The following is a 21,364-nucleotide window of genomic DNA, read 5'->3' as shown; positions in this document are numbered from 1 at the left end:
AATGCTAAAGGTTTCTAGGTACTTTCTGAATTTGCTCTGACTCATGCCTTACCTACATATCCATCCTCTGTTTAAAAAATAAAACAAATCAGAGAAATGAGGACTCTATTTCAATGTGGGCTATTTGATTCTTCCCACAACTTTATCTTTTCTCCATTACCACACAAAACTCATTCTTTTTCCTTGAAATGGGTATAGAATTCAGACAACTTCGTTGTTTGGAAGATTTTTTTTAAGTGCAACTAGAAGACATTAACTGTAGCTATTTGTGGCTCAATAAGTTAATTCTCTGCTTGCCAGTGCCAGCAACCCATTTGGGTGGTGGTTCCAGTCCCAGCTGTTTTACTTTCAATCCAGCTCCCTGCTTATGAGATCAGGAAAGCAGTGGAGGATGGCCCAAGTCGTTGGGCCTCTGCACCCATATAGACACCAGGAAGAATCTCCTGGCTTCAGATCATCTCAGTTCTGACTATTGTTGCCATTTGGGGAGTGAACCAGTGAATGAAAGATCTCTCTTCCCTTCCCTCTGCAAATTTGCCTTTAAGATAAAAAATAAATTTTAAAAACAGTGTATCCCTTTAATAAAATGCAGTGTCATGCCAAGTGCCATAGTTTAACCATATTTTTTCTAAAAATGACTAGCATATTTTCATAGTGCTTATAATTGGCTTCCTACTGACATTCCTTTAAATTAATGTGATCCTAAAGCCTAGGAGCCTATCATCAACCTTCTTTCCCCCTCAAGATTTGTAATTCACTCTACACTTTCATTTCAATAGATTCCCTTTTTTAGGTGGGATTTTCTTTTTACCATGGTCCCCCCTCCAAACTCCTTTTGTTTATTTTCCTCTGTACGGCATCCCTGCTTAAGCATTTTATACCTCATGCCTGTTACTCAGGACCATCATGCCCTCCAAGAATGGACTGAAAGTTGATTTTCTTAGAGATCTTCCTCATCAATTCCATCCAAGATTTCTGTTCCATCATTTGTCTGCTTTAAGAATCACTTTGCAGTTTTTTGCATTGCTTCACAAATAGCTTTAAAGATCTACTTATTTATTTGAAAGTCAGAGTTATGCATAGAGAGGGTGACTGAGATTCACAACCTGGTTGGCCACAACTTGGGCCATCTTTCATTGCTCTCTCAGACCATTATCAGGAAGTTGGATCAGAAGTGGGGCACTAGGAACTTGAATCACACACTATGCCGCAATTCTGGCCCCTACAAATATCTTTGCAGCCGGGGAGATGAGGGTGAGGGGAGACTACACAGATATCTCATTATCTAGATAAGGAAACTGGGGTTCAGATTTTCTGAGTGATTTGTCCCAGATCACACAGGATTGGAAGCCACATCTCCAAGACCATGTAATTTTCACCACACCACATTGCCTTTTAGTTTCATGTGTGTGTCATACTAAAAGCTGAGAAAAGTGTAAATAGTATTGCATAATGTATATAGAAGAATGTGCAACTGCACTGTAGTACTGCTTGTGTGCTTATTACTGAGAATTGTGGTTAATAAAAAATTTTTAAAGATTTATGTATTCATTCAAAAGAGTGACACAGAGAGGGAGGGCAGATGGGCAGAAGGAAAGAGGGTGGGAAAGACAGACAGAGAGAGAGAGTAAGAGAGAGAGAGAGAATCTTTGCTGTTTCACTTCCTAAATGGGCTCAGCGTGGCTGGGCCAGGCTATAGTCAGGAGCCAAGAGCTTCAACTTGATGTATCCTATGTAAATGGCAGGAACCTAAGTACTTGGGCTGTTTTCTGCTGTTTTTTGAATCATTAAAAGGAAGTTGATTCAAAAGTGAAACAGCTTGATCTTAAGCCAGCACTCCGATATGGACTGCTTGTATTGCAAGTGGTCACTGAACCTGTTGTGCCACACTGCTGGACCCATTTTTGATCACTTACTGTGAGGCAGAAGCTAAGATATTGCTTTAAAAGAACTGACTAATTGGCATGGGTGTCAGAGACTCCCAGAAACGTTATCCAGGTTCTGTAGCAGTTAGATGCAAGTGTGGCACTGGATTCTGGTCAACAGAATGGAAGTAGAAGTAATGTATGCAGCCTCCATGCTTGGCCATTAAGAAAAAACAATCTCGGTGGGCCTCAGGACGGGGCATCTTATGCCTGGATCCCAGAAGCCAGCCACCACATGCATGTGGTGAGCAGTCACCGGGCCTGCTTGGGCTCCAGGGGCTGCTCCCTTCGGGGTGAGTACACTAAGGGGGGAGATCTCTGTGACTGGGAAGGTCCAGGGCCCACCCGCCACCCTCATTGGGCAGTGAATGGGACTGGGGAAGGGCGCGATCTTGGGTCTGGGAGTTTAAACTTCCAGCAGCCTCCCAGCTGCTGGTGGGTCTCAGGACGGGGTATCTCATGCCTGGATCCCAGAAGCCAGCCACCACGTGCACATGGTGAGCTGTCCCTGGGCAGCCAGTATGGCCTTTGGTGCCAGGCTCTGCCTGCTGGCTGCCTGGCCGGGGAGCTCTGGGGTTTTGGTTCTTTGAATCGCTGCTTAGGTAGCTCCAGGTTGAACTCACTGTGCTTCTAGAATGTGAATCAATCGTAAAGATTTCCAATGACAGTAACTCTTCCTTTGAAAAACTGGTAATCACTGAACAATACTGACCACCAAATACCAGTCCATGCAAAAGCTATGGCTAGGGGCTTGTCCAGCAGAATCATATCCAGTTATTTGACATGATGATGGATCAGGAGAAGGGTCACATTAAGCAGGGCCATTGCATTGACTAGCACTCAAGAACCATATCCGGGGATAGATTCTGTGAGGGAAGTATGGGCCAAACCCTTTGGAAATTTTAGCCCCATTGGTTAGCTCAAGAGTTGGGGTGGTAATGGACTAAGCTAGTTGCGACCAAAGACCCTGCCATCAATCACAGGTAAAGGAACCCGTAACGGTCTGGACTAGTCAAGGCAGCAGCACCCAAATGCGCATCCTGAATAGGGTGTGGGATGGGCCGGGCTACAACATTCACCAGATCATACAAGGCCAAATGGAAGGCCGGACTTCGCCGGAACCTGGCCTAAACCCAATGGCATGTATGAGAACTGGGTCTGGGAGTAGATATTGTGGAGGAACTTGGGAAACTCCCTTGGCGAGTCATAGCTCCCATTGGTGAACATATGGTCCAGACCTGGGGTTCAGACAAGCTGGGCAAAGTAGCTCCAACAGCTGGCTAATGTGTCAATTGGTAATGGAACAGGGTGGAGTGGGCAGGACTGAGCAAACCTTAGCCTACAAGCGAACAGGATGGAGCACAGGTCATGCTGAGCTAGGATCTTGCACCTACTGGTCTGCATGAGTCAGGAACGCTAAGCCACAGTGTCTAAGGCAGAGGTCGGGACAGGTGAGGGGTTGAGCCAAGCTGAGTCAGAGCAACCACTGGCATGTGTGTGATCGACGGCTAGGAACGGGCTCGGTTGGGGAGCTAAGGGGACAACCCTAGCTGGGTTGAGGTTCCCACCAAGGGGCTTGTGGCCTGGAATGGGGGCTGCGTTCTGATTAGGAAACGGTTGTAGTCTCCCTTGGTACAAGTGTGGACTGGGATTGGATGCATCGAGCTGGGCCAGACTCCAACACACTCTGGTGTCCTGAAGGACCAGGGTAGATGTTGGATGGACTAGTCTAGGTCTCAACCCTTACTGAGCCATGTGTGAGCCATATGTGGGTATGGACAAGCCATGGCTGGGCTGAAACATCCAACAGCAAGGACCAGTTTGGGTTGAAGGCCAGTCAGGAAAAGCCACTGTTCCTGCTAGGACAGGAAGTTAACTGAGTAGGGCTGGCTCTTGGACCCTCTAGTATGTGCAAAATCTGGCATTGGAAGAGGTTCTGATGGAGGAGCCTGGGTAACTCCTCTGACAGGACACAGACCCGGCAGGTAAGCACAAGAAACATGATAGGAAAAGGCCCAGAACAGGCCATGGAAAGTTATCCACTGGCTTACATTAGGCATGGGTCGAGGGAAGACCAGGCTGAATCAGTTCACGTCATCCACTGGCAAATCCAAGCACCAGAACAGTGTGGGTCGGGCCGGGTTCGGTTGCAACAAAAACTAGTACACAATATGGAATGCCAAGCTGAGGCTGCCTGTGCTGGATGTGACCACAGCACCCAACCAGCACGCATGAGGACCAGGAAGGGAGGAGAAGGAGCTGGCAGGGGAGTAAGAGGTGGTTCCTTTGCTGAACAGCTACTCCCACTGGAGAGCGTGAGCTGGGATGGGGGCAGGCCAGACTAAGCAGGGCTACAACACCTGTATGCCTCATGTGAGCTAGATCAGGGAAAAGCCAGGCTGGGCTGATTATTCCTACTGGTGCAAACAAAATTAGAGTGAATGAGGGTTGTTTGGGCTTAGCTGCAGCATCAGCTGGCAGAAGCTGGCACTGGGGGCTAGTTCTGTCAAGTCAAACCACAGAACTACCTGGAAAGAGCATAATCTGGGAGTGGGAGAAGCCTGGGAGGGAAACAGTGGGTTCCTCTCTCTTGGGTTACCACTCCCACCGGAGGGCACAAAAACCAGGACAGGGGCTGGGGTGGAATGGGGTGTCGGACAGACTGGATTACTGCTACACAGACTGGCAAACCAGGGTACGGGGCGGGCCTGGTGGGGGTTATTGTGGGTTGCTCTGACTGGGCTGCAGCTCCCATTTGTTTATGCATCTGGGACCTGTGGAGGGTGGGAAATTGGGTGGGCCTTCTCCCTTAATACCCGCCTTTAAACATGAAGGAAACAATGTGGAACTAATCGTCTTACCATTTTCTTATAGCCCTTGAACCTTTTTACCCTAATCAACTATGGAAAGATTGTCAAAAATATAATAAAAAAATTAAAAAAAAGAAACAAACAAAAAAACCCCAATCTCCTTTGCAAGCCTTCTTCATAGTCTCTTATTTGTTGTATTTATTTTATTTTTTTCACCATACATGTCATTTGCTATTTAAATAGTTAAGTAGATATGTTATTATATAGTATGGTTAGAGATTAAAATTTGAAAAAGGAGTATTACTTGAAAAGCAGAGGAATCTTCCATCTTTAACTTCATTTCCTAAATGCCCACTACAACAAGGCTAGGCAAGGACAAAATCAAAGACCCAGACAATCTGAATTTCTCATCATTGGCAGAAAGGTGCAATCAGGAGTGGAACCAGGATTTGAATCCATGCACTACAATGTAGGCATATCAAGTGATGTTTAACCACTGTATCAAATGTCCACCATAAGATGTTAGAAAGAAAAAAAAATTTTTAAGAAAATAAAAGCACATGAAGTAGATGAGGTTTGGCCGGGGGGGGGGGGAGAGGTGGATAATAACAGGTTTAAATCATGTCAACAAGTGTTTCTGAGCAAAGATCTGTAGGCCCTGAAAACAAGCTCCAAAGACATCTTAAGGAAGAGCAAGTCAGGCAGAGGGAGCGGCAGTTACCCCCTCCCCCTTTTGATGAATCTGGGCTTCACAGTGACCTTGAAAGTCCAAGTTGAAGATGGTGGATCCCTAGGGTGAAATGAGCTTAGTTCCATCTTCAAGAGCCCTAAGATGGAGGGAGCTGCCTGGTGTTCAGGAGGTTCTACACTGGCCTGTGACATGAGCAAGGAATAAAACACCTGTGTCTAGGTCAGTGAAATTTTGAACAACATACATATAATCTCTCATGCCTTTGTTACTAAGTTGTTACATACTTATGAAATTGATATTACCCTCATTTTACAAATGAAAACCCAAGGATAAAAATTATCACATTTCTTCAAGAGGCACAGCCAGTTCTATCTGGGTCCACATACCTACTCTCTTCTCCCTCTTTTTTCTTCCTCTATCCCTCCCTCCTTGTTTCCATCCCTTTTCCTTCCTTCTCTCTCTTTCCCTCCTTCCATCTGCCCTCAACTACTGATGTTTCTGGGATGCACAAGACATTCCTAGATATGGACTATTGTAAACACTTGTGCAGAAATACACCAATTCTGTCCATTACCAACAGATGGCAGCAGCAGCCACCTGTAGTTTATCACTTTGACATTATGAATAAATTATTTAGGAATATTGTGAAATACAACATAACACCTACGTGCACAAAGGATTCCAGAATGTTCTGCTGCCTTACCTCTGATGAGGGGTGATTTTATCTTTTTGTCAATTTCCAAGTTATTCAAATTCCTGGGGTTTTACAGTCCTCTCCCCTGAAAAATGAAAAAAAAATTGGTCTAGAATCATTTGATGGTATGCTCCCTTAAAGCTCTGATATTTTGTTGTGCACACATGAGAAGATATCGAGAGCTGGACTCTTGTAAGGAAGTGACAAACTGGAGCAGGCATTAGGCACAGTGATTAAGCTGTTGCTGCTTAGGATGATTGTAGACTATATCAGAGTGACTGCGTTTCAGACCCAGCTCTGCTTCCCAAAGTGGTGAGTAGCAGCTCAAAAAGTGTTTGGGACAACCACATGCTATTCAGAGTGCCTGGCTTTGAGTCCCTACTCCCTCGACTGCAGCTTCCTGCTAGTGTGCCCTTGGAGGAAGCGGCTGATAGGTCTCTGTGATGCATATGGGAGACCTGGATTGAGTTCTAGCTTCTGGTTTTAATCTTGTGAGCCATGGCTGATATGGGCACTTGGGGCATGAGCCAATAGATGATATTTTACTATTTGTCATAAAAAATAATTAGCACCAAACAAGCCATGCAGAAGATGAATGATAAAGAAGAGCAGAGTGGCTGTAGAAATGGAACCGAGACCATCATATTCCAGGGTTCACAGCTCTGCTTTACCATTTCTATAATTGATTTTAATGAAACTTTCACTCTTACAGAGATCCAGTTTTCCTGTTTATGAAAAGGAGGAGGACAGTACAACACCACAGGGCTTTCACAGGATAAAATACAGTATGAGCCAGCGGATCTGGATACAGAACGCTGGGATGGTAAGAATGAAGTGGGTAGGATAACACTGAGTTCCACTGATAATAACATCACAAAGGGCAGTTATGTGTGAATTACTTTCTCTCACCATATTGTTAATACTCAAGTTATTTTCTTCACAACAGAAGTCAGATCATATTTTCCCTCATGCTTGGTTTATGGGTATAAAGTGTAAGTCAGTCAAAGATTCTTAAGTATGGGAATCATAACATTTTTATGGCTCAATTTATAGTCATTAACTTCAGATTTGCCAAAAACATTTTGTTTTCTAAATTTTCATTTATTTGAGATACACACACACACACGCACACACACACGCACACGGGAGATACACAGAGAGCAGTCCTATCCCTGGTTCATTCTCTAAGTTTGCAAGACAACTGGGGCTGGACTGTTGTCAAAGCTAGGATTCGGGTTTGCAATCAGGTCTCTCATGTAATTGGCAGGAATCTAATTACTTGAGTGATCACTGCTACCTCCCAGCGTCTTTAGTAATAGGAACCCAATGTCCAGAACTGGAGCTTGGAATTGGGCCCAGGGACTTCAATGTGGGATGTGGGTGTCTTGATACAGGTTGAACATTTGTCTCATATGGCAGTTTTTATAGCAAGACAGATGACTGTGAAGAAGGAGGAGAGAAGGTCAAAACAGGATGCCCACCATGCTGTGAGGATTATAGGTCTGTCTTGAACAATACAGAGCAAACCACTACATGCAACTATTTAAATTTATGTTTTTAAACCAGTGAATGCAATAAAAATGCAATTCTTTGTGATAGCCATATTTCAAATGTTCCATGGCGACAAGTGGTAAGTGGTTACTCTATAGGACAGAAGGTATACAGTGCTGCTTAGAGTTTCATTGGATGGAGTGCTCTGGAATTATATACTGCCAGCTACCACAGGCATCTGAGCAAGGAACCAGCAGATGGGAGTGCTTGGTCCTTCTGCCTCTCAAAAGAGCTCCCCAAAACAAAGAAAGGCCTACTGGAGACAGAACTTTCATGTCAAATACTCCCTATTGCCATATTCCTTTATCAAAAAAGTAAAAGCCAGCCACACAGCATACTGACAGTTGTCATTTGTTGAGCATTCAGTATATGCAAGACAGTATGCTAAGCACATTGTACATATCACTTATATAATTCTCATTCTCTGAAAGGTAAGCACTATTAATTACGACAACTGTCACTACTTCCAGATGATGACTGGTATTAAATTAATCACTATTAACTTGATTTTTTTTTCTTTTTTTAGAAAACAGAGGGTTGAATAACTTGCCTGTGATCTCATAGTTTGCATGTGGTAGATGCGGGCTTCAGGCTCAGCTTTTATCTGGCTCAACCATCTCTGTGATTCCCCACCATGCTCTACTGCTTTTCCTCTTACCACACTTTCCTAAGGCATACGTTAGGAGATGGGGAGATTTGCAAATGTGTGAAATGTGTGAAATGGTCACCGAGTTCAAAACTTTTTCCTTTAGTGAGGAAAATAAATCTATACACACACACACACACACGCACACACATTCTATAGTACTGACCCATGACTTCATCCCAAAGGCACACTGCAGCAACCCACAGAGCAAGTTCTAAGACTCCTTACTCCAGAAGGCCTGCCTCATACCCTCAAGGAAGGGATGCTGAAGACTCTGGACAGCCTTTGTTGGCTTTCCCCACCAAGTCAATTAACACTCATGCCTACGCAATGGAGTCTCCAGAAAACTCCAATAGGACAGGACTTGAGAGCACCTGGAAGGCTGAACATGGGCAGACTCCTGAAGGGTGGCTGCTGGGTTCTTCCATGCCTTTTCCATCCATCTCCAATGCCTCTTCTCATCTGTTTGCTTTGTAACATCCTTTAGAACAGGTTAGTAAATACAGTGTTTTCCTAAGTTTTATGGGTCATTCAAGCAAATTAATCAAACTGGAGGGGTTAGGGTTTGGGGACCAGGATTCACAGGTGGTTGTTTAGCAGCACTGTAAGACAACCTAGGGTTTGTGATTGGCAGTTATGGGAGATGTTGTCCTCACACAGGTAATATCAGAACAGCATTGCATTAGAGGATGCCCAGCAGCTGACCAGAGTAACACTTACTTGCTTCTTGGTGGAGAGATCTGCACAGAAATCCACGTTAATTGTGACGTGAGAGCATAGTTATTATTCAAGAACTATGGATTTGGGGAGATAGGAAAAGAGCGTTGTGGTTACCATTCTCCAAGATGACCCACTCTACGGTGTGACTGTTAACTCCTAGTATTCAAGTCTTGGGAAGTCCTTCTCATGTCAGAGATGACCTGTGTGATCAGGGAAACGGACTGGAAATGATGGTGTGAGACTTCCAAGGCTAGGTCACTAAAGACACCTGCTTCATCCTGCGCTTAAATGGCTCAATCTGCAAGAAACTATTACACCCTAGAATGTCTGCTGGGAGGTTCACATGGTGATGAATCTGTGAGACATGATACATGGTATTTATTATCTTTAGCCACAAAGTCTTAGAATTATGACATGGGCAGTCTCATTTCTTCTTATTAAGAAAAAACAATTCTTTGCTTTCAGTATAGTTCCCTGGACTCCTTTCTATTATCCAAAATGCAAATGGGAAGCCAATTATTATGCAGCAAACCAAAATCAATGTAAAAGGCCTCAGATTACTTTGTGATTTTACGCTTATATGATGGTGGTATTAGTTACCCTTTTCCTTCCTTTCCAAATAAAATTCAGAGGGATGCATTTAGTGTAGTGGCTAGCATGTCTGCATCCCACACTGGTATCTGGGTTTGATTGCTGGCTTTGGTTCTGGACTCCAGCTTCATGCCAGTGCAGATTCCTGAAGATGGTAGTGAAGTTGCACGTAACTGAGTTCTTGCCTCCCATGTAGGAAACCTAGATTGTGTTCCTGACTCCTGACTTTGGCCCTAATGCAGCACTGTCCAGTGTAGGATTTTGGAGAGTAAACCAGTTCTGTCTCTGTCTGTAATTCATAGAAGCAAGTGACTTCACAATCCATTTTCACAAGAATTTACAGGCAAAGAAGCAACATCTTGTAACTGAAAAGTAAATAAATAGTTAACACCTTTACGGCAGTCTTTCCTAAGAGTGCCATGGAAGGATGCCTTCAAAACAGTTAAGCTTCTTTGGAAAATTCTTTCATTATCTTATTCTCAATATTGCCTTTATACAAAATTGGATCCAAAATTCATCTCCAAGATTAAAAAAAAATAAACCTTGAACTTAAACCAAGTAGGCTTTGATGCTTTCTTCTCTGAATAGAGTTTTGCTATATAAATCTGTACTAATCTTAGTATTCCTCGTTATTTGTATTGTGTACAATAAAGGGGAGGGCACAAGCTATCTTGAAAGCAAAGAATTTTTTTTGGAGGGATGAGTGCATGACAGTGCCATATCATAACCATGAATGAGCAACAAAAATTCCTATGTGTGTGTGTGTGTTCACCTAAGAAACCAGAGGTAGGAGGCACTCTGGTTCAGGCCAGTCCACTGATTCTCTGGGTGACAGCATTTCTGTACCTCAGTTTCCTCTTGCAAAATGAGAACATTATCTGCTTCCTGGCTTGTTGGGAGGATCAAATGAGACACATGCAGTGCCTCCTGAAGTGCCTTCCATGTTGGATGTTTCCAATGGTTATTAAAGTCTCAGTGCATTGGAACCACTGGTCATTCAGTGTCCTCAAGAGCTATGTACAATGGATCACTGATTTAAGATGCTTGGACTTGAGTTTTCCTTCTGAAATGTTCTTTGATTATTGAGATTCTTCTATCATTGTCCAAGCAATGAAGCAGTTGCAATCTTGCTGTGGCACTGAATGCCATCCCTCTCCTCTGGATAGAAAAGCTCTCAGTACATAATTCTGAATTATAGCATGAAATATATGGGCAACAACTTCTATGACCATGTCTTCAGCTAATCATTTTGCACACTCTTCCTGATTCTGAATACATCACAATAAAACTCATTATACTACACACACTGAGTGACATAAACATTTGGATTGGCCGCATAACTACTGAACTCTTACTACATGTCAAACACAGTTTTTAGTACTTTGGTTTCATCAGTGTATAGTGCTCCCATATTTACATTATAGTTGGAGGACACAGAAAGTAAATAGTAAACATAGCTTATAAGCAAGCTGTCTGGGTAGTTATTGCAGTGGAAAAAAGGAAAAAGTCAATAGAGGAAAGAGGATCAGGGATCAGGGAGCTGGTAGAGGTTTATCACATCACAGAGCTGTCAGGATAGCCTGACAGAGCAGCTAAGATTTGTACACTGTTGAAATAGGCAAGTAGCCAATTAAGTGATCCAAGTAAAAGGAATAGCAAGGATGCCAGTGTACATGGGGAAGAGTGAGATCAGAGATCCAACAGGAGCCGTATCAGATGGGGCCTCTTGGCTATATATGGTTGTAGATTTTTATCTGTAGCAGCCTCCTACTGCTCACCAACTATACTGTCTATCACGTTATGCTCTCCTAGGATGGGAGGGAGAGATTGGAGAAATATGCCATGAAGAGAGACACTGTGTGTTATCTGATCCCTGATTTAGAAATGAGGCACAGTAGAGAAAACTACTGAGGAATTTGAACAGAGCAGACATTATGAATTAAAAGCATTCATTTGGATACTGAAAGCTTTCAATAAATCATAGGGAACGAGGATGGCAGAAGGAGACCATTTAGCAGGTGCCTGCAATGGTCCAAGAGACAGACGAGGACCTGAACAGGATATTGCAGTGAGAAGAGGCCAGATAACAAAGATTTTTGCTTTTCCCAAATAAGTAACTCAGCTCAATTCACACCTCATTTAAATGCTTTCAAAAGTCTTCTGAGGTTAGTGGACATGAATGTACTCATTTGTTCTCTGGTTTTGTAGATTCCCCTACCAAAAAAAAAATTGGCTGATTCTCAGATAATGATCAGTTGACCAAACAACTTTTTTGATACTCTAGGAACAAAGTCACCATACTGGTAAATTATTCACATTTGGAAAATGCTTACACACTCTAGGGTCACACCTAATCAGAAAAACTACCTTTAAACACATGCGATGGTTGTGAATTATGCCACAATTCTAAATCAGGGATCAGACAATACAGTGTCTCTCTTCATGGCATATTTCTCAAATCTTCCTCCTACCCTAGGAGGGCATAATGTGACAGACAGTATAGTTGCTGAGCAGTAGAAGGCTTCCACAGTGTATTTGAAATGGATCTTGAAAACATGCTGTGGATTTCAAATTGGGCCACTAAACTCTTCCTAGAAAATCTGCCTACCATTAAAAATAGGAATAAATTGAGAGCATCTCGTACCTCCAAAATGCACAATAAAGGTTAGTCTCTTTAAGGTTACAGAGTGACCTGCTATACATTCTACAAGTCTTTTGCATCACTTTTAATTGTTGGAGCTGTAACTAAGAGGCATATAGGAAGAAAATGAAACCTATCGGGGTGAGCATGTGGCACACTGCTTAAGGTACTGATGTGGAGACCTGCATCCTGTATAAGAATACCTCATCCCCCGCCTGGCTCTGCTCCAGATTTCATCCACAGTAATGCACAACCTAGAAGACAGCAGGGATGGCTCAAGTGGTTGGCTCCCTTCCTTTCACATAGGAGATCTGGGTCCAGCCTTTGGCTTCTGCTTGACCCAGTATTGGCCACTATAGGCATTTGAGGAATGAATCAGTGGATGGGAACTGTTTGTTTCTTTGCTTTTAAAAAAAAAACCCTAATGTTTAAACGTATTACAAAAAAAAATATATAGTGACATAGGTCACTGATAAATACTTTGGACCATTATTTCTACAAAGACTGGTGATCTGCTATATCCAAAGATATGGCATTCAGAGATGATTCTTTTTTTGCATTAGTGAATGAGTAGAGTTGATGAATCTATGACTTAAAGATAAGGCCTTGATGAAAGTGAGTTCCAGGTGAAGCAAAGGTCCCTACAGCTCTGAGTTCTTTACATTAATCCAACCTTTTCCTCCATTCTTGTGAGAACCATCAAGGAGTCTTTTCAGGAACGGCAGGTACACAACTCCAGCATCTTTCAAACATTCTTCATTTGTGAGCGCATTTCAGAACAGTCATGGAAAAATAAAAATAAAATATAGGTTTATTTTGGAGCAAGAATTTTTGAAGCTCTTAGCATGCATTTCCATATTTTTGAAGACCTTTTTACACATCTACTCAGTCTGTCTTTACATCCTCTCTCTTACTCCCAGCAATCAGAAAGACTGCCATCAGAGAAGCAGGCCATTGTGCAAATTACAAAAGAAATTTATTGAAGGCATTCACTCTTATACAACTATGAAAGGAACTAGGGAAATGAAAGCCTGAAATGATTAGGTCATAGCTACTCACCATTTGCTGAAGAAGCTGGTACTGACATCTGTGGAAGGTGTCCTGCTTAGTAGTGGCAACTTGTGAATTTTGGTGAATCACCTGGTGGTAGCCCCGGGGTTGCCCTTGGTCAGGAAGGCTGGCCAGCAGGAGGAGAAGCTGGACATACCTTGTAATGGGTGAGAAAAGACTGGAATGATGTGGAGAAACTAGAATCCATAAGGAAGAATTGAAACTCAGGATTGCCACTCACAATATCAAACCCTGATGGTTATCAGTAAAAACCAGGACCATAGGTCTGAGAAGGGCTGAAGGAGCCCATGGATGGGAGCTAGCCAGGCTATGGGCTAGCCAGTTTCCAGGGGATCCAGTCCACCAGTGACTGCTGTTTCCTTTCTACCTTCTACATAATATTTAACTGTGTGGCCACCTCTCACTTAGAATCACACTGATAGGTAAGTCCTGGAAACATAACTTCAGCCTAGTTAATAAAGTACACAATCCACACACTTTTTGATTAGCAATCAGTTTTAATCCCTACTGAGTTCTTATTTATTAAATTTTTGTTGTTGTTGTTGGAAAGCCAGATATACACAGAGAAGGAGATACAGAGAGAAGGATCTTTGGACTGCTGGGTTCATTCCCCAAGTGGCTGCAAAGGCCAGAGCTGAGTCAATCTGAACCCAGGAACCAGAAGCTTCCTCTCTATCTCCCCAGCAGGTGAAGGGTCCCAAGGCTTTGGGCCATCCCCTGCTGCTTTCCCAGGCCATAAGCAGAGAGCTGGATGGGAAATGGAACAGCTGGGACATGAACCAGTACCGATATGGGATCTCGGCACATGCAAGGCGCGGACTTTAGCTACTAGGTTATTGTGCCAGGGCCACTGCAGAATTTTTAACTATACTCATCCCTTCCTTTCATTCTCGTACTACCACCACACTAATTCATAATCTTGGCCTCTGCTTGCTGGTCTCTCAGCAGAGTAGAGGTATAAACATTTGATAAGCTTCGGGTCCTGATTTCAAGCACTTTGAAAAGCCATCTACTATTTCAGGAGCTGATGCCCATCTAACTCTTTGGAGTACCCAGAAATATCTGGACATTCTTGACATTGCTTGGCAAATATTGCAAGCATGCCCACTGTCCCCTGCATTTATATACCTGTTAGTACTATGCATGTTGTAGTACTTGAGATTGTACATGTATCATAAAATAGAGGGGAAGCAGGTATATCAGCTAGCATCTATTGTGCTGGGTCTCTTACCATGTGCACTATCTCTCATCTTCACCACTGTGTTTTCACTAGTATCTACAACATAGTGAAAGGAACGCTAAAGTTCACAACAGTTAAGTGAATTGCCCAAAGTGAACTATTAGTAAACAGTTAGGCCTAAACCCCTTCACTGGGGTGCTTATTCCTAAAGTGTCTGCTTTTTATATTATATCACAAAAACTGAGAGAGCCAAGAATCCTTGGCTGCCCTTCTTTTTCTTCTTCTTTTTCTTATAACATCAACTGGTTAGTAGTTTATCTCTCTGGGTTTGAGTTTCCATCAGTTTGGTCCTACTGTCCATATGTCATAGTTACAGACAGCTGCCCAATACAAATGCATACATGAGCAGAGAGAATACTATACATGAGCGAAGAGGCAGGTAGTTGGGGTGAAGAGGACTGATGGGGACTGTTGCAAAATGCAGAGAACCATTCTGTGTAAGGCAGACAATACTTAGCCAACTACGAGCCGGTGATCTAGATAGAATGTAGACTCAACATTACATAAAAGAAGTTATAGTTATCTTCTAACCTTAAATATAGTGTCAATATTTCTATTAAAGAAAGGCCTTATGTGGGCTAAACAGAATACTGTCCAAAGGGATGTGGGGGATATTAATTTGAAAATTACACTGTAGAGTGAATTGTCTTGGATTCACTTCCTTAGATTTCCACATGTCATCACAGTTCTTCAAAAAGTTGGTCCAAATACTACTGAGCAGTGGAGCAGGTCAAAAGTCACCTCAGTTTTGTGGCTGGTTCAGTTGCTTTCGACAGTAGGAAGCCTACAGACCTAAAGGCAACTACTGTTGAAACAAGCAAGAGCATAGAACCAAGGCATCTGGACAGAAATGGACACGCTAGGAGTGCAGAGGGAGGGATTGTGTGAGTGATTGTGAGAATGTGAGTCAGTGGTTGACGTGTGGGGGTGAGTCAAGTGAGCAGGTGTGGCTGACACAGAGGACCACAAGCAGAAAGAGGAAAGGAAAGGAGTTGCAAAAGGAAGGGAGAGAAAGGAGACAGGAGGGAGATGGTTCATACACTTTCACCCAGCTCATTCTCAGACTTCTTCTATCTACCAATGTTTGTTTTTCCTCTGGTATGTAAAGGTGTGGCTGACAGTTACTGTTTATTAAGGCAAAGAGATACAGTTAGATGACTAACGGAGATAACTTCAAGAATTTTGTTCTGGTTGTTCTTTAGAAATGCCATGGGCTTGGTTTGGGCATTTCAGAAACCCAACTGAGAAAGACAAGGGTGGCTAAATAAAGGTGAAGGCTATAACGAAAGTACGTGTTTCTAAGATGTTCCTGTCTTATCATTCCAGGACAAAGACCTGCAATAAAAGAACCAGGACCATGAAATCAACCTTGGCAAATATTTTGTTAGTGAAGCAAACAAACTTACCAATCTTGGTCTACTGGTAGCCTAGTTTGGCCTTGAAGTTAAGGGCCAAGAGAGCCAATACAGCATGCAGGCAGGCTGGCATGACAGCACAGTTGCAGGTGGGCTCTGTGCACAGGGTTCTTGGACTTTAATGACCCCATTCTTCGCTTGTTCCCACAGAAGGCCAGAAGAGGTTAAATGCATATTCTGAAACTTCTTTTTTCCACTTTGTGAGAGAAAATTATACAATCTGAGGTAATGTTCAAATGGTGGATGTGCAGTTTTCATAATACAAATGCAGGTGCTAAGTGAGCCTGGTGTGTGCAACACTCCTACGCAGAAACCAGCAGTGAGAGAGAACCCAGAGTCAGTTACCTCAGCACCATTTGCAGTTTTAGAAGGTGGGAAGAAGGAAGGACAGAAGCCATCTGGGATGCTCACATTAGCTGGTTAGCACCGTACCTTTAAACCTAGATGATTTGGAAAAGGCACTTGCAAGTTTTATTTGATTTGATGTTCTGCTTTCCAGATTTAAAAACAAACAAAACAAAACAAAACAAAAAGCCACTCCCCCTTCCCATTTCCTTCCTCCATTTCCAATGAAGATTTTTAAAAATTAACTAAATGTCCTAATGAAAAAGGGAATTTCTTTTTTAAGAATATCACTTTTTAAAATTTTTATTTATCTAAAGGACTGGTTCACTCCCCAAATGCTTTTGATAGCTGGGGCTGGGCCATATTCATGCCAGGAATCCAAATTAGGTCAGCTCAATGATTTAAGCTGTCATCTGCTATCTCTCCAGGTGTGCCTTAGCAGGAAGCAGGTAGGAAGTGCAGGTGGGACTACATTCAGGCACTCCATCATGTGGCACCCGCAACCTGCTAAGCCATAACATCTACCTCAGGGTTTCCTCCTAATTCTATTGGATGAGGACTGTTGTCCAGGCTATACTGAGAATAGATTATCCCGCATGGCAATGCATAAGTTCACAAAGACAAAGCTCTTTAAATTCTTCTTTTGGACTAGTGGGCAGAATGTGAGCTCATTAGTCACTTGGAGAACTTCATAATATACAAACATCTTGATTCCGTCTCTGAACAATTATATCAATAAGCCAGGGTATCATTTTTAAAAACCTCTTTAGGTAATTCTAACATATACTGCAGGCTGAGAACGCGTGCTTGTTGGTTAAACAAAATAAAGAAAAGCATATCAGAAAAGAAAAATAAGACAGAAAAAGTTATAAGCATAAAAAAGAAAAGAAAGCCAACACAAAATATTCACCTATACCTAACATATAAGATACCTGCTTTGAATTGTATACCATAAGGCCCATATTACACCACTTGTCTATTCCCTCATTCCTTGAAATTTTAGCTCTTTTCTAATTCTCACCTACTTTCTTGAACACTGCCCGTGGCCATTCTTGGTTCTTTAAATGTTCTTCTAACTCTTTTGATATTCTGGACAATCAGTTCTTTGATTTCAAAGACTTTACATCATTCTCTCCTCCTTACTTCCATAATCATATCCTACCAGACTTTATCATTGTAAATTGCTTTGATCCTTTTAAAGTCTCAATACCAAGCATCAAGTCCTTCAATCAATACTGCCTATCTTTCCAACTTAATCTAGTGCCAGTAATCTTTCCAGTAATTCCAGTAATCTTTCACTCCATCACTACCAACTTGCTGAGGATTTGACATGAATTTTCCTTACTCCATTGTCATGCCATCACATCTCTCTTTATGTGTCATTTTGCCTTCTTTGTCACTTCATTGTCCCCATTTGGCAAGAGTGGAACTCTTGTTAAATTTGCCTCTCCACCGTTTACATGTACAAGACTGAGTTTGGCAGGAGGAATACATCATCTGCACCAACTGGTATCACTCAAAATGCATGATTATCAACCTCAAAAGGGCCATGGGTCTGCCTGATAATCTCACTAGATTCCCTAGTCCACTCACTCTCATCAGACTATTTCACATCTTATCTTTTCCACACTTCCCATCTCACTCTTTCTTATTTATTGCCCATGCTTCCATTTCCCCACCACCAACCCAAGAAAACAGAAACAATTGCAGGTGAATTTCTTCCAGGGCCCATCAATGCACTGGCTAACCTGCTTGCATCTATGTCTGTAGAGTAAGCCTCTTATTACGTGGGGGGTACTCTGTTTTAAGGACAAGCCCTGATTGTACAGCAGATCTCAGCTTCACTAGTTGTGCATCAGTTTCCTCTGTTGTCATTCACTTTCTCAATTCTAATGGCTGTTAAGCATAAAAATTGGTGGTTATTTTTTTTTCTATCTTAAAATGATTTTGACAGTTCAACCCTCCATACTACTTCATTTCTCTGCTCCCATGTCCATTCCAAACTCTTGGAAATAATTCTCTTCCAGTTGTCTATATTCCTTCCATTATCTGTTAGACCTACATTCAACTGAGTTTTTTTTTTTTTTTGTCTTTATTAATTCACTGAAATAGCCCCATCTAAGTTCACCAATGGCTTTGACCTTGTTACATCCAGGTCACTTTATGGACATTTTCCTTAGTCTATTAGTATTCTATTGGGTTGGTCACTGTTTCCTCATTTGGTTTTTGTTCTCTTAGATTTTCTTCCTTTTGCTGACTGCTCCTCATCAACTATAAACTGTGAGGTGCTTACCCTTAGAGGCTCAATTTTTAAACCTCTTGTTTTTATGATCTACTTTGATGATCTCAACAACAGCTCAGCTTTGAACTACTAAGGTATGCTGATCACATCCAGTTTTATGTTTGCAGGCTCAGATGCTTTCCCAAAACACAGACTTGCTCTCAAGCCCCTGTCCTGAGCATTTCTCTTTGGAATTTTGAGAATATACTCTTACCTACTCTTTTTCTTACTTATCCATTAGGTCTTCCTTGTGTTCATCAAGAAAAACAACGCCTACTCACAGCACCTTATCCCAAGTCTTTCTCTTTAGACAGAGTGTTCTTCCTTCTTCCATTCATTAAGGAATGAACCCATTCCTTAAATGCCCACAATAGCAGGGGTTGACCCAAGCACAGCGAGGATCCAGGAACTCAATCCATTTCTACCACATGGGTCATATGAACCCATTTACTTGAGTCATCACCCTCTGCACTTCTAGGCTCTGTCTCAGGAAGCAGGATCAGAAGTAGAAGAGTCATGACTCAAACTGGCACTCCAATATGGGATGACAGCACTCTATAAGAGGTGGCTGAACCTACTAAGCTACAATGCTAGACCTTGCTTTTCTTGTCTTCAGCAATTATTGGTGTGTAGATTATATATTCTTTATATTCCATGATATTACCTATTTCTACCGTTAGAATCTGAGTTTTATGAGCACTGAGATTCTTGATCTGTTTGTCTGGCATAAAGTTTGTGCTCAGTGAAAATTTGTTGAATGAGTGAATAATTTCAGACCCTATATTATGAAAATCAATGGGAGTAAATAAAGACAGTGTCTATTTCCATGCCAGGTCATTCAAAAGGCATCTAGAGGCCTATATGTAACATTTGAAAGTCAGCCCTTTCAGAGATGGCAATCTGGTCACAGGAAGATTGTTCTATTTAGCAGCATCTCTTGGTGGAGATGTTCCATATCTGTGCTGGGATGTGCCTGTAACAAATTGCATAAGGTTGTATCTGTAACAAATTCCCAGAGTGCATTCTGTAGGGCTTGTTCCTTTCACATCAACACATTCATGTTGAATGTGAAAGAGTCTCTACAGTCATATACTCTTGGAAAGTGTGTCTCTCAGCTTTTTATTATGATGATGAGGTATGGGAGGTAGATTGCTTTATAAAGAAAGGAGATTAATGTTGGCCTATGATTTTAGAGACTCATAGTCCAAGATGGAAAGAGCCCCATTGATTCTGCCTCTAGTAATGGGTCTTTTACTGGTTGAATTCTGAAGTGGCACAGGACGCTCACTGTACAGCAAAAGACAAATCATACACATGTCTGTCTATGGCTGTCTGATTCTTGTCTCTCTTCTTAGAAATTCACCAAGATTCAATCATCAGCCTCCACTAAAATGAACTGATCCAATGCAATCATTTCCTAAATCCCTACCTCTAAACACTGTAATAAAAGTAAACACATAGTTCCTTAATGCTGCTAACCCAAGACTTTGATGTTTCAATTCCTGTGTGAGTATAGAGACTACGTCATAATCAAACTTCAGTGGATAGTCACAGACTTAATACCAGATCAAACAGGAAAGCCTTGCAATAAAGGAGCCTGAGCTAATTCTTTCTTTGCATATTTAATCAGATAAAACTTCCTATTCATAGCTTCTCAGTGTTTAGCTAAAATGTTCTTTTACAAACCCCAAATTAGACAGAATAGAATGAAATAACATAGGAAGCAAAGATGTAAAGCAGATCTGCTCTCCTCTACATGCTCTCTATCAACTCACCTCAGAGACTTCTGAAAGAATACACACAGACGTGATTAAGGAAAGAAACAAAACAAGAGGGAAAAGACTACAAGGAGTAGTCCAAAGCTGAATAATGTTGGTGTTAGAGTACTCATCAAAACACTTAGAACATTACACTGTTGGAAGAATGACTTAACAACACTCAAGTTTTATATTTGCTTGCATTACCATTAGTAGATTCATCATGGATGTTGGTTACCACCTGGGATCACTGTGGTTGGTATAGTAAGACTGAGGACAAATCACATTGTCTGTTGCATTTAATTCACAAGCTGTCTCTAGCTACTAAGGATTCACAAGCTGTCTCCTGCTACTTTTTTTAACTAAGGATTAATTGGTAAGGCTCATTAAGCACATGCATCCTGAAAAGCCCGTGGAAAAAAGGAGCATGCCACTCTCTTTGCCTTGGTGAGCAAGGATGAATTAGTTATCTGAGTATGAAACCTTCATGACTTTTTGTTTCCACACTTGCTTCTGGGAGCCTCCTCTTGTTCCTCCACACTCCACCTCCTGAGTCATTTTTTAGCCACTTATCATTGTAATGTGGGGAAAGAGGAAGTCTGAGGGGGAAAAATGTAGGGCCTGGGAACTGTCCCAATTTACTAAGCTCTGGGCACTATGGTCACCACATTTAAGAGTAGGTGTGGCAAGGAGCTGGTGGGGGGGGGGTTGAATGGGTGTTACTATTGGAAACTAGGTTCTGTAAAGACATATTAAGTCAGTTTTGAAAAAAAAAAGAGAGAAAATAACATACTGTCTTCAAATACTCCATACATGTGAATAATTGTATTGCTTTGGTAGAGCTTGTAACACACAGTAAAGCAGAAAGTACCAATCTTGAGGATGTTTTTGCATATCCCAGAGTTAAGACCCAAATGAGAATTTTAATGGAAAAGGTGCACTTTGGAGAATTTGTAGGTCATAATGACTATGGTCTTGCAAACTGG

General features: G+C 42.0%; 1 long non-coding RNA gene across 2 annotated transcripts in view; it reads right to left on the bottom strand.

Moving 5' to 3' along the window:
- Positions 1–21,364, bottom strand: part of LOC121147400 — a 56,647-nt gene that overhangs the window by 8,790 nt on the left and 26,493 nt on the right. Inside the window, exons 6-8 of one of the 2 annotated variants that reach the window (XR_005882375.1) lie at positions 13,329–13,476; positions 12,943–13,023; positions 6,090–6,205 (exon numbers count right to left, since the gene is read on the bottom strand). This is a non-coding gene — a long non-coding RNA (uncharacterized LOC121147400). The remainder of the gene's footprint in view (positions 1–6,089; positions 6,206–12,942; positions 13,024–13,328; positions 13,477–21,364) is intronic. The other variant, XR_005882374.1, reaches the window with a different exon arrangement.

This window comes from Ochotona curzoniae, unplaced genomic scaffold (genome assembly GCF_017591425.1).
Source record: "Ochotona curzoniae isolate NIBS_2020 unplaced genomic scaffold, NIBS_Ocur_1.0 scaffold_4506, whole genome shotgun sequence".
In the NCBI taxonomy this organism is placed as follows: Eukaryota; Metazoa; Chordata; class Mammalia; order Lagomorpha; family Ochotonidae; genus Ochotona; species Ochotona curzoniae.
This window is presented reverse-complemented; position numbering and strand designations above follow the sequence as displayed.